Genomic DNA, 14367 nt, shown 5'->3' on the forward strand with positions numbered 1-14367 from the left:
GGTGAGGTGATAGAGAAGGCCGCGAGGCAGGGTTTGGGATGTGCTGGTGGGGGATGGAGAGGGGCTGTTCAATCATGAGGTCTGAGTTCAGATCCCAGCACCCAAGTTGGGCAGCTCCCAAGAAAGCTTTCTTAAACAGGAGTCTAAAAACAAAGAAAGAATTAAAGTGTGGCTAGATTTGGCTATATTAGAATTAATATTTTCTGTTCATTGAAGGTTCTAAAGGAAGCAATACAGGCACAAATCAGGATTTCAAAAATCTCTTACAGTACCATACAAATGACAGTGGATATGTATCCAGAATATATGAAGAACCCCGAGCATCAACAAAAAGGTGGCTACCTCCCCATATATGGGAGGGGGATAGATGACCATCCCGCCCTTCTCTGGATGAAAAATGGCTGGGGCTGTTCCTTTGGGGTAGTCCAGGTTGGTGGCTTCCTCAGCATCCTCAGCCTGTCGATTGCACTGCCCCTCAGTTGATGTCTCAGCTCATTTTTGTGCGACCTTACTGAGTCCCGAGAAGCAGAAGTAGAAGAGCCCATGACCACAGAAAAGCTGGGATTGAACCTGGGTCTGCAGCTTTACTGCTCCTGACCGCATTTCAGGGAGGGGAAGTGAGTCAGCACAGCTGCTGGGACTGTGCCTGCCAGGGCTTCTCCCTCTGGGGTTCCCCTCAGGGGTCACTTCTCTGCCTGATGCAGAACAGAGGGCAGGAACTGGAGAGGAGGGCTCCCGGGAGCAAGGCCCCTTCACATGCTCTAGCCCCAAACAATGTCAAGGCCATTTCTGCACGTGACAGGCCCTCCTACAGAAATGGCTCAACTGGTTCTTCCTTCCTACAGACAGCCTCGTGTTAGGGTAAGAGGTCAGGAGGACAGCATAGGGAGAGCCCACTTCTCCCAGGCCCAGGTTAAAGCCGAGGCCATTCCAGTCCGTCCGCCCGCACACCAGTGCCTCTCTGCCCGTCTCCCCCTCTCCCTGCTGCCACCTCCTGGCTGGAGGATGTGGGCCCTTCCTGTCTCCGGCCTCCACTCCACTGTCTGCTGCTAGCTTTCTACCTATGATCCAAGGAGGGCCGAAGTAGAGTTGCTGGAGATCCTCCTGCTCAGAACCCTCCACACATACATGTATGTCATACACACACACACACACACACACACACACACACACACACACACACACACGAGAGCCATGCACATGTACACACATCACACAGGCATTAAATATGTATAGGTATATATGCATACACTCAGACATACATACACACATGTACTCACAGGCAAATACGTGGCACTCATGCTTAGGCATACATAAATGCATACATACATGTACTTACACTCAGGCATACATACACACATTTGCTCACATACATATGCACATATATATAAACTCTACATGTGCACATATATTGCTTGTACCCACATATGCAGCCATGTACACACAAATATGAGCTCACAGAGAAACGCACATACATGTGAAACACTTGTGTACATAGAAACATATTTAAAAACATGCACTTGTACAGCTCCCCAGCACAGAGAACTCATACATACAGCCACCTGCTGGCCTGCTTACCCCTCTGGCTCACCGAATGCCCTCCCAACCCATGTGTGATTTCTGTGCCCCCAAAAGGAGACCATGACCCCACATCAGGCTCTGACAACATCCCTCTACTGTTCCTGGCAGAGCTTTGTACACCCAGTTGTCCCCAGCCTGTGCATGGTCCTCTGGGAAGCCTGATGAGCAGACAGGGGCTGGTGCAGTCCCTTGCACTCTGGGAAACCCATTCTGCTCCCTGGACAGAAAAGTCAATGTAAATGTGGGCAGCTGTTCCAGGTCAGCGACAGGAGGATGTCAGTGGAAAGTGTTCACAGCTTCCATGCTTGGTCTTGGCTCTTGTCCAGCCTCTAAAAGAAGGAGGAGGAGGAGGAGGAGGAGGAGGAGGAGGAGGAGGAGGAGGAGGAGGAGGAGGAGGAGGAGGAGGGAAGCACCTAGGCTAGGAGCTGGTACTGCAGACAGAGGGCTTGCTTGGCCCCAAGCACTCTCCCAGCCTGTCCACCTGTTCTGCCCTCCTCATATCTGAGATAGATGCAGGTGACAGCAGCTCCCCAGGGCCTGGGATCACTGGGGTGTTGCTGCTCAAAGAACTGGAAGGCAGCCATGCAGGACCTCCTGTGGCCAGGGGGCCTTGGTACTCCCTCCAAGTCAGTGGCTCTGATGACGTCCTCCTCAAGGATGGAAACCTCTCTAGCCACCCCAGAAACCTCCACTAAGACTTGGGAGCCCTTGGCCAAGTATCAGAGAAGCAAGGCATGAGCCTCCTGGCTTTGCTGGAGATTGGTTTTTTCCACTGTGGTATAAATAGCTAGGCAGAAGTATAGAGGCTAGACTTCTTTTCTCCCCTCTTGACAGTGATGGGCAGTGCCACTCTGCCCACAGGTACCAGCCCAAAGAGGACAGCTATGACACAGAAGAAGGAAAGAGGATTCAGAGTCTCAACCTGACAAACCCCAAATGTTTAAGGGCTGATAAAACAAAAAAACAAAACAAAATAAAGACCCAAGAGGCAACTTTGGGAGTTACTTTGACTACCCTGACCAACCATGTGAAAGGTTTCTGGAACAATGGTGATGTCTATGGATGTGTTAACATGGAAAGGGGTCTGACCCATATACAAAGAACTACAGGCAACTAATGACTGCTAGAACAAGGAGATTTAGCTTCTCCCAGGGATGAGCCCCACTACTGGTTGTCGAGTGCATAGAGTCAGCCTTGAAGCCATATACATACAAACAACAAAACCAAACTCAGTAGGTTGTTTATATATATTAGTGCACACACATGCATACACATGTTTGTCTGTAACAATAATAAAGAGAAAGGAGGTCAACTGGGAAGTCCCAGGGAGACACTGGGAGGGCTCAAGGAGAGTTGCTGGGAGGGGGGGCTGGGGGGAGGAAGGGAGGGAGACATGATACAATTCTATTTCAGTGAAAAGATTTTTAAAAATCACCCGTCACAGCAAGGACCATCTCATTGTATGAAAGGTGTCATCAACAGGGATGACGTCAGCACTGGCACGAGCTGGTGGCTTTAAAGCAGCCATCATAAAAGGTGTCTCAGTGAGCAATCAGGAGCATGAATGGAAGAAGGAAAATATGGAGTCTCACTAGGGAAATAGCTATATCATATAAAGACAAAAACAAAGGCAAGGGGACAGAGGGACAATCTACTGAGCCTGAAGACAGACCAGTAGAAACTATCTAGTCTAAAAAGCAGAGGGAAAATAGTTTATGTAGGGAGGGAACAGCTCAAGCATCCTGGGATAAAACAACATGTAACATTCATGTCATCCAAGTGCCAGGAGAGGAAAAAGTGGGGAAGCTGGGAAAATATCCAAAGGAATAATGACTGGAAATTCTAAACTCTGGCAAAAGCAGTAGCCTTAACGATTCAAGAAGCTGAATGAACCCCAAATAGCATAACCTAAAGAAATCCACACTAAGATACATCACACTTGCAAAAACTTAAAAAAAAATATTGAAAGCAGCTACAGAGAAATACCACTTTCACTAGGGTGGAAAGCAATTCAAATAACACAGATTTTTCATTAGAAATTATGGTGTCCAGAAAGATGCAGAACATTATTAAGTGCTGAAAGAAAACATGGTAATCATGATTTTTTTATACCCAATGAAACTATCCTTCAGGGACATAAATGGAGACAAGAGGTGTTCACCAGCAGACTATTCAGTTCATATATATGCATACTCCTTGTGGCTAAAGAAAATCATGACATAGCAGAAAGAAAATGATAAAAGAAAGAATCTTGGATGAAAGAAGAATAGGTAAATGCAATAGACATCTGTAGAGTATCTAAATTTAGACATTGCCTGATGTTCCAATAAATGATGTAATACTAGCCACAGAAACCTGTACACATACTAAAAACAAGGCAGAGGAGCCAAAAGTAAATACTAAACAGGAAAAAGAAAACAAAAACAACAAACTGGAAGCAAAGCAAAAATTAAAATGGCAGATAGCCATACTATTAGTAGTTACAGAAAACAAATGGCATGCTTCCATTTGTATAATATTTTGGGGGTGACAAAATTACAGAGATAGAGGGACAAACTGGAGGTTACCAAGATGCTCTGGTGAAAGTAGAGTCCCTGAGGTTTGTGTATTCAAGTTTAATCCCCCTGTGGAATTTTAAGGAGTAGAAACTCTCCTGTGGTGTTTAGGGCCAGGGTCTGTTGAGGATGTTAATTGTAGAGCTCCTTTGAATCCTGGTGGCTTTAAAAGAAAAGGGAGACAGGACCAGAAGATGCACACACATGCATACTTCCTGTCTCTCTTGACATGGTGTCCGAGCAACAGGACTCTACAGCAAGAGGCCATCACCAGATGATCCTCGATCACGGACTTTCAGAACTTCAAGCCAAGACAAAGTTCTCTACTCTTCCTTCCTCCTCTGCCCTCCTGTCCCCTCTTAAACAGGGTCTTACCATGTAGCATTGGCGAGCCTGGTACTCATTGTGTAGCCTAGGCTGGCCTTAAACTTGCAGCAATCCCCCTGCCTCAGTCCTCTGAGCCCTGGGGTTATATGAGTGAGCTGCAATTTCCAAATTGAGGGAGTGGTTGTGTAACTTGATGTTGTGATGGTGACATGAGTCCACATGACAAAATGACAAAGAACTTGTTGACACCAAGACCAATGTCCTTGTCTCAAGGTGGTGTCACACTGAGTGACCTGAACACGAGTCCTTCTGCTCTTTCCAACTTCCTTTAAGCCTACAATTGTTATTATTTCAAAATAAGTTTTAGAAAATTCCTTGGTTGTTGCTTTGACCCTTTCCCAGCTTGGTGCAAGTGTTGCCTCTTGGACAGGGCTGCCATGGGGTCTCCAGGGTTCACCCTCAGAAGCTACTGTAGGGACTCAGAGTGCCTCAGTCCTCAGATGCTGGATCTGGGGCCTACACCTATGCCAATTGGCTGTGGCTCCTGTCACTGTTTATTTGCTTCGAGTCTAGGATGGGAGCAGAGATGACAAAGGAAAGGAAGGTGTCCAGGGCAGCTTCTCTAGGTAGTCCTGTCACTTCCTGTTCCCCGTGCATCTCCTCTCCAAGGAAGCCCCCACTCCAGGAATGGCCCAGGGAAGTCATGGTTTCCCTCGGAAATAGCACTGATCTGCAAGCAGAAGCATAGGCAGACACCTCAGGGTCTTTTGGAGGGGCGATGGGCAGATATAAGGTGTCTGAAGACCAGGGCAAAAGTTAAAGACTCTCAGGCTTTGTGACCAACAGGAGGGAGAGGACTGTGTATGAACCATCATGAAGCAGAGTGGCATGCTCCAGGACACAGAGCAAGCTGCATGGGATGGCAGGCATCAAACCCCAAGAGCCAGTGATGAGCAGGCTGTGGGAGAGAGGTCCCTTCTCTCTGCAGTTGGGTTTATCCCGAATCCTTGCTCTGTCCCTGCTCTCCTCTCAGGATTTCCCTGACACCATGTGCTGTGCTCTGAAGGCACTCCATTCTGGAAGGATTTCCTCCCATGAGGTCAAACTGCTGAACTTAGCTGTGGCTTCAGACTTCCTAGGCCTCTGCTTGGGCCAGAAAGGCCTGGACTGAATACCAGCACCTTATGCTTTTTTATGTGGGGAGGGAACAGCTCAAGCCTCCTGGGATAAAACAACATGTAACATTCATGCTTTTTGGCTTGTGCCAGCACTAGCTAAAAGCAGAGGCATCTGTCATGGGCCCTGGCATTCCCCAGCATGGGCTAAGATCCACAGGGAATGTGTGAGGGCACCAGAGTCATTGACTCATATGTAGCTCCTTAGCCTGCCCTTCTTGGGCATCAGCTACACCAGGTGTCAAGGCTCTGGTCCAGAAGAGCTCCAAGTCCAGCACACACTCCATGCCCTGGAAAACCCTTCCTGAGTAGCAACATTTTCTGACTCGAGCAAACTCTAAAATGACACTCCAAATATTTAATAGCTAGCCATAATGGACACCAGGTATTAGCAATGGGCAATATCTAACAGGTTGGGCTGGCAGACATCCATCCTTGTGGAAACCTGGCTTTACTTGTTCCCATAGATAACTGCAGACTCACTCGGAATGGCCCAAGGACATTGAGCTTCAGGCATGGCTGGATCCAATTTTGGCTTTACCTTACCATTACTCCCAAGTCTTCTCAGAACATCTTTCTCACATGGTTCTGATGCAATAGAATCACACCTTCATTGCTGCCACCCTTCAGGAAATACAAACTGTGCATGTACCTCTCCACTGCACTGTTGTGTGAGGCAGCATGGTGACATCTCCAGAACCCAGGACTTCCATGCAGTCACCTTTGGTTAAAACAACCAATGCTTTAACGGTTAAAATAGGTGCTCTTTTCTTTTTACTCAAGTAGTACATAAAGTGGAACACAACGAGAAGCCTGTCTTCAAGCCGCACTCAGGACAGCAGGTGAGAACTCTGGGCAGCCTGGGCTCACATAGCCAGCCTGGGACGTCTTCAGTCCTGAGCAGATACAATCTGCTGCTCAGACACTTTGATGTGTGTTTTGTCCATCTTTCCTCTTACCAAAAAGTTGAGTGATTATTCCTCAGGAGTGCCTGGAGATGGAGACCTCCCTTCCTTTCCCCCATTTCCTCTCTCCCTCCCCCTCTCCACTTTCCCCTCCTCCCTTTCATTTACATAAAGTGCACAGGCTTAAACACACAGTACCACACCATTCTATGTCAGCACCACGGCACTGTTCACTTGCTCCACATCTAGGGTGGGAGCAGATGACAAGGGAAATGAAGGTGTCCAGGAGACTTTTCCAGGTAGTTCTGTTGTCCCCACCACCCCTCTGTGTGCATGTCAGCATGAGTTCTGCACTCTTGCATCTGCGACCATCAGTGCTATGTCACATCTTTGCCTCTTAGGTGTGTGACTAGCTTCTAATGGATAGACAGGGTAAAGGGGCAGGGACGCTCTGCACATATGCCATGCAAGGTAAGGGACAGCCTTATAAAACTGAGGGCCATAGGACAGCTGGTGGTCTCCAGGAGCTGGGCCCAACATCAGCAAAAAGACAGCTGCAAGGGAATGGATGCTGGTGGCAGTCAGGTGCACACAGTGAAGTCTTGCTTCTGGGGAACAGCCTGGACATACCTGCACTGCAGCCTGAGTGACTGATGACCCAGCTGGCGGGGCCCAGAACTAACCCAGGTTGATGAGATGTATGCTGGGCCAGCCCAGGTTTGTGGTCCTGTTGGGGAGAAGAAAAGCAAGCAAATGCATGGGAGAGATGGTTCAGTTGTTAAGAGCACATGCTGCTCTTCCAGAGGAACGAAATTTGGTCCCAGCATCCATGCCAAGTGGCTTATAACTGCCTGTAACTCCAGCTCCAGAGGCATCCAACACCTTTGGCCTATGTGGGAATCTACATGCATGTACATGCATGCACATATGAACACTATCTAGAAAGAAAGCCAACAGTAGTGGCTCTGTGCAGCAGGACTGGGTATTCTAGCTGCTCACTGTGCAGTGTGACTTCCTAGGAACACAAGGAGAGTGCGACTACCCTAAGTCCACGGCTTCCGTGAATACATCCTGTATGGGCAGAGAGGACAAAAAGGTCCTTCTCTTGGGTGCCAACCCAGGAGTGAAACACAGCATTCCAGCTCCTTAAGGAACCACCAGGTGGTTAAGGACACTGGCTGTTCTTCCAGAGGATTGGGGTTCAGTTCCCAGCATCTACATGGTGGCTCACAATCTTCTGTAGCTCCAGTCCCAGGTGACCCTATGCCCTCATCTTATCTCTGTGGGCATTGCACACATGTGGTACACAGACATACATGCAGGCAAAATACCTACACACACACACACATACACACACACACATACACACACACATACACACACACACATACACAAAACCAAAAACAAAACAACTCCTCCACAAACAAACAAACAAAACAACAACAAACCATCAAGCCGTTTTCCAAAGCCTTCCACACCACTTACCCCAGCAGCAGCAACAGGAGCCCTGTGGGGCTGTTTGCCTTCATTTCTGCCCTGGCTGGTACGTAGGACATTTTGGTGGTTTTATTTTGCATTTCCTCAGTAAGACATCATGACTTGATCTTTTCCTCAACTTCTCAGAACAGGGGGTGGAACCTAGAGCCTCGTACACTATGTGTGAGGCAGGTGCTCCCCTAAGCCGCAGCCATGCCTACTCTTGCATGTTTATGAAACTCTTGAGAGTTTCCTGATATTAGCTATATAGCTGTAAGGTGGTCTTAAAAAATGATCTTGAATCCCAAACTCAAGTCCAGGGGAGAGAAACTTTATAGGTTTATAGATAAAGTGAGACTCACTGGGGCCCCTCATGGGGTCCAAGAATAATGGCAACACAGAAATACAGCTGAGTCAGAGGGGACCAGTTCCCAGTAACTGGGGTTCAGCCCCTAGATCCAGCCATGCCTGAGGCTTCCTTCTTAACATCTCAATCACTCAAGCCGATGAGAGTTTTTGCTTAAGTTGGCTGGAGGTCAGGGTCTGTGGCTCATGCTGAAGGAGTCTGATTGACATATGATCCCAGTATGCCCAGACCCTGACTCTCCAGGACATAGACATTCTTCAGGAATGTCTCTTGGGAGGAAGCAGGAAAGGATGGAAAGGAGCTCCCTGGATCCAGACTCAGCCACCCCTACCTGCTGCTGGTCTATAACCCAACTCATTACCAAGTGTGTTTTGAGGCTGAATAACCATGTAATTGGCTCATACGTTCCATAGTCAAACTTTAGCAAATATGTTTTTCATAATTAGTTGATGTTTATTTAACAGGAATAACCAGCACATTAAATTTAATGAGGCAGGTTTTCACGTGAAGTGGGAATGTGCTTCCTTCAGAGTGAACTGCTTTAGTTCTCCTGGTCCCAGACCTAGGGTGATGCCAGACTGGCCTGGGTCTGCCGTGGGAACCCATCGAAGAGGGGAAAGGCAGAGAACCAGAGTCCACCTTGAGCACCCCTGACCCCACTACAGTTTCCTCCTATTACCTGCTTTCTCACTGGTCTCCATACTCAAGGGAGCCTCCCCTGGTTTTACTCTGTGCTGTCTTCAGCAAGTGCCTGACCATAACTGTGACGCACAGCAAGGTGGTCTCTATAGGTGTCTGGTAGGTGCAGAAAGACCTGCCTGATCCTCTCTCAGGGATTTACTAATCCCAGACCCTGCTTCTCTGCTGGCCTCTCTTAGAAGGCAGAAGGACTTTGCTGTTCAAGGAGGTTCACATTGTCTAGGATTGGAACAAAGCTGGCCTTGGTAACAGGAGCCAAGGGCCCAGATACACAGGGGAGAAGAGGCTGCCTGCCTCATGACCTCAGGTTGTCAGGAGCCACACCCCCCACCCCCATTGCCCATTGCTGGGGCTGGAGGAGAGCTCAGTTGGTAGAGGCCTGTTTAGCATGTAGGAGGTCTGGGCTTGATACCAAAGCATTAAATAAATGGGTGTGGTAGTGCAGGCCTGTGATCTCAGTACTTGGGAAGCAGGGGATCAAGAATTCAAGGTCACCCCTGGCTACAGAGTTGAGTTTGGGGACAGCCTGGGATATGTGAGACTCTTATCTCAAAATAAATAAATAAAATAGGTGAGGCCAGTTTAGAACATTAGAAAACAGTGTTAATTACACACACAGCCATCACCCTATCTCCTAAGAAAGAACAATAGCATGCTCTGTAAACCTCTGGTCTTTCTGGATGTGCACACATCTTTGTGTCCTGGCAAATTATTTTTAATTAATTAATTCCAAGAGGCTCACGTTCATTTCTGTACCACACAGCAAGTACCTCACACTCTTGGTGGATGTGGCTCTGCCTATGGGTTGATCCCACTGTCTCATGTTCTCCACCCATAGGCATGCAGACCTTTGCCAGTCACTTACTTCACTGAGTCAGCCCTGGTTTAGCCCTGACCTCAACATTCCTATTCCCTTTCTATTCCCATTTTTTTTTTTTTTTTTTTTTTTTTTTTTTTTTTTTTTTTTGATCTCGGAGCTGGAGCACCCAGGCTTTGAGCTCTCAAGGCCTCCCACTGACAGACTTGCCATAACCTGACCCTGGACACCCACCCATCTTTCTTGCTGGCCTCTGACCACAGGAGAAAATGGACAGGGTGTGACCCTGCCTTGATAGTACCCAGGGCACAATGATTATGCTGGGACACTTGTCCCCTGTGCAGTGATGTGGAAGCAAGGAGGAGCCTGCGGGATTTTTGTCAGAGAAACCTTGTGCCAGCAAAGGGCAGACAGTAGAGGCAGAGGGAGAAGCAGGGCTGCCAGGCAGTCTCCATGGGCCTTGCCCAGCCCTTCATGGACAACCTTTCAAGTCACCCCAGGCTGGGCACCAAAGCCAGCCTGAGTACTCCCCACTCCCCATCAGATGCAGGATCTGGTACTCAGCCTGTATTTCCTGGGGTGAGGACTCAGTGCAGGACTACTAGCAGTGTACAGTGGCAGGTCTTGGAGGAGCAAGGTGGGGGTCACTGCCCCTCCCACTGGCAGGTTATATCCGTAGATATATAGAGAGAGGGGAGGTGGCTCATGGCCAATGGGAGAGCAGACGGGCTGGTCTATCAGGCCTTTTTACACCATGGCCTGAGCAGACACCTGGATCAATGCTGTTATGCATCCATGTGAAAACAAACACGCACGCATGCACGCATGCACACAAAACCTTATTTCTAGCACCAGTTCTGAGAACCACTGGGCAGCACCAGGCACGCAAACCTTGAATCTGTTAATGCCAGTGTGGGCTTCCTTAGTCCATTCTGCAAACTTGGCCTCCTGTATTTTGCAGCTTTTGTGTAAGATGTGTAAGGGTTCCTGTGAATTGTCCTTCTATTGTCCCAAATGTCCCTTCACATTGTCCCTTGCAAGACTCAGTCTGGAAGTATCCTCTGTCTCGTGTTACAGCCTCCTCTGCTCTCCTGGAGGCAGCTGCAGGCATATCTTTTTCTATTCTTCTCTTTTCAGTCACTCTGTGACCTCAGAACTAGGGTGATGTGTCCTGTAAACAGCACACAGAAAGCTTTTGTTTGCTTGCTTTTTGTGAATGTGGAAACTCTGTTTTCAGTCTGGGGCAATGGACCCAGAGCCTGGCTGCTAGGGAAGTGCTCTACTACTGAGCTACATCCCCAGCCCTTTTGAATGTTTCATTTTTTGAGACAGTCTTGTTAATTAAATTGCCCAGATTGGTCTCAAACTTGCAATCCTCCTATCTTAGCCTTACAAATAGCCAGGATTACAACTATGAACCACTATGCTCTATGGGATTAAGCATTTTATTTACTCAATTTTATATAAATGGGTGTTTTGCATCCACATATGTCTCTGTGTGCCTGGTGCCAGTGACAGTTAAAAGAAGGTGTCTGATCCTGAGACTAGAGTTACAGAAAGTTGTGAGCTACCATGTGGGTGCTGGGAATCAAATCCAAGTCCTCTGGAAGAGCAACCAGCACTCTTAACCACTGAGCCATCTTTCCGGCCCTGGGATCCTGTATTTTAAAAGACAAAGTCTGGGCATCTCACCCAGCACACTCTCCCAGGAAGTCACAGTGACCGCCCTGCTGTGTACTGGGTATTGTCCTCTTGCAGATCCTTGCACTAACTCTGGATATGCCTACTGAGGGTGACAGTGGCAGGACCAGGTGGGGCAGAACTAGTCTGGTCGCAAGGCTGCTGACACTGGGCTCAAACCTGACTCACTGTCATGGATCTCTCTCTCCAGGCCAGTGATGCCATGTAAGGAGAAATGGGCTGCAGCCATATAGCCTCTATAGCCAACACTGGACTTGTGCCAGAGACTCTCTCTGGGTAGCCAGGAACAGGCAAGGGCATTCTAGGGTCAGGTTAGAGGGTAGTTCTGTCCCTGACACAGCTGGGGTCCATCTCCAATAGAAGGTGCAGTGTTAGTCTGAGGGCAGGGGCTGAGGGCCAGGCTGCTCTGGGTCCTGTCTCTGGATCTCCCTGTGTGATCCTGGCAAGTTCTTCCTTTTCTCTGTGCCATCCTGTCCTCATCTCTGAGGATGATTATAGTAGTAATTACCCCATATTGCTGTGTGAGGCTTTAAGCAAACATGCACTGATCTGGTTCCTGTTTAAAGTCTGCTAAGTGCTAGATTTGGCTGTTGGTATCATTCTCTGCCAGCTGTCCCCTACCTGTCAAGACAGAGTATAAAACACACAGGTCCATGTCCATACCTGCACTGACACCCACTGCTCATGGCCATCATCTAGGCACAGGCACACATGCCACCACAGAGCAGTGAGCAGCTGCTGAGCACCATTACTCAGACCCTTCCTTCTCAGCGGGGGTAGCCACAGCTCCCCCAGCTGCCTGAGCCCTTGGCTCCCTGCTGTGTCCAGCTCTGGGAGGCACGATGATGATGATGGGATGAAGCACACTAACTAAGCAGGGACGGCTTCTTCTCCCCACAGGCAGCCCTCCCTCTGGTAGCTGCCTCCAGCTCCCTGGGCAGCACTCCCTATCCCACCCCCATGGTGCCAGCAATCCTTTCTCCTTGTGTCTCTCTAGCCCTGGTGGGCCAGGCGCTTCCTGCTGCTGCTCATCTAGAGTTTATCACAACACCCAGCTGAGGTTTCCGCTCCTCTGTCTCCTTTGTGATCAGCTCCCTACCTTCTGTTCCCTCTGGCCTCAATAACCATGGCTTTCTCTGCTTTCCTGGTTGGATGGAGAGAATGATACATCGAATTGCTCCTCAGCAGCAGGAATTACCAGGACATTCTTGAGGTGCACACTCTCTGACACACCCCTCTCTCAGGCAAGGTAATGGATGTGCCAAGTATGTACACAGAAACGCGCCATGCATCTCTCTCTCTCTCTCTCTCTCTCTCTCTCTCTCTCTCTCTCTCTCTCTCTCTCTCTCTCTCTCTCTCTCTCACACACACACACACACACACACACACACACACCCTAAAGAGAAGCTTGCTTTTGGTATCAGGGAAGTCATGGAAATGGGATGAGGTCCAGGCTGGGGACAGCCTGTATTAGCAGGTGTGCTGAGGGAGGCTGGCCACCTGTGCACAGATACACAGACCTAGGCACACAAAAGCACACAGAGGAGAACGTACACCAAAGACATACAGACACACACAAGCATACTTCCCTGCCCATGTGAACACAGAACTCCCACATTTGCCTACTCCTGTATGCACATGAGGAAATGGACATGTGCATTCCCACACCTGCATATTCAGGCACCTTTGCATATACCATCTACACCATGTACACACAACCTCTATGGCCCAAGCGCAAAGTGCCATGAGCAGTCAGCCACTCCTTTCTCATCCAAACACACCCATGGGGGACAGAGACAAGGAATCTGATGGAGTTAGCTAACATACCCTCATGCTTTGGGGTACAAAGGTTGGTGTATAGGCCTGGCTTCCAGCTGCTCTAGTGAGGAGGGTACAGTGCCTGCCAGCGCTGGCCTCTGTGCGGTGTATTGGGTGGGAACACAGGGCTATATGGTCAGCATCCAGCCTCTAAGGGTGAGTAGGATGCCTAGGTGAGGTGACAGCTCAAATCTCAGCTGGCCTGGCCTAAACAGGCTCAGAAATCTTCCCCTCCCAGTACTAGCACCTCAGACTTGACTACACCTGAGTCCAAGTGCCTTGGGTGTCTGGGGAAGGCGGTGTGGCCTCATCTTCTCAGACAGTATAAGTTGGTGCCCTCTCTCCAGCCCGACAGCTGAGCTTGGCTCAGGAAGAAGGGAAGGGAAGATACTGTGACAGGGTTTTCTATAATCATGCTCTTTGCTGGGGACTCTGCTGAGTGACAGAAAGCCTGCTACCAACACACCAGCAAAAGGAAACAGCTACTGTGTTGACTTCAGCTCTGGCTCCTCCAGGTTCTCTCTGACCACACGCCTCCCTCAGCTCTACTTCTGGGTACCCTCTTTCCCTGTGGGAGGAGGGGATAGGTGCCGCTGCTGACTGGGGTGGAGGAGGGGAGATTCCTCAGCAAACATCAGCTGTTTGTCAAAGAAAACAGGAGGCCACAGACATTCCCTAGAGACCCTGGACATTGCTTTAGCAACGGGGAAACTGAAGACGCTCAGGGACTTGCTGAGCTGAGGTCCCTGGGGCTGAGGCCTCACTGGTAACTACATGCTCACTTCCCTGCCCTGAGCTGGAGACCAGAGCATCCCGAAGACAAACAGGTACAGGAGATGCTGGAGACTCTGGTGATGGGCAGTCTGTCCACTCCTCAGTCCTGGCCCCTCCCCAGCCCAGGCCCAGGAGCTTCGGAAGTCCAAGGACCTCAGTAGAGATGAACTAG

Source organism: Peromyscus maniculatus, chromosome 3, assembly GCF_049852395.1.
Source record: "Peromyscus maniculatus bairdii isolate BWxNUB_F1_BW_parent chromosome 3, HU_Pman_BW_mat_3.1, whole genome shotgun sequence".
NCBI lineage: Eukaryota > Metazoa > Chordata > Mammalia > Rodentia > Cricetidae > Peromyscus > Peromyscus maniculatus.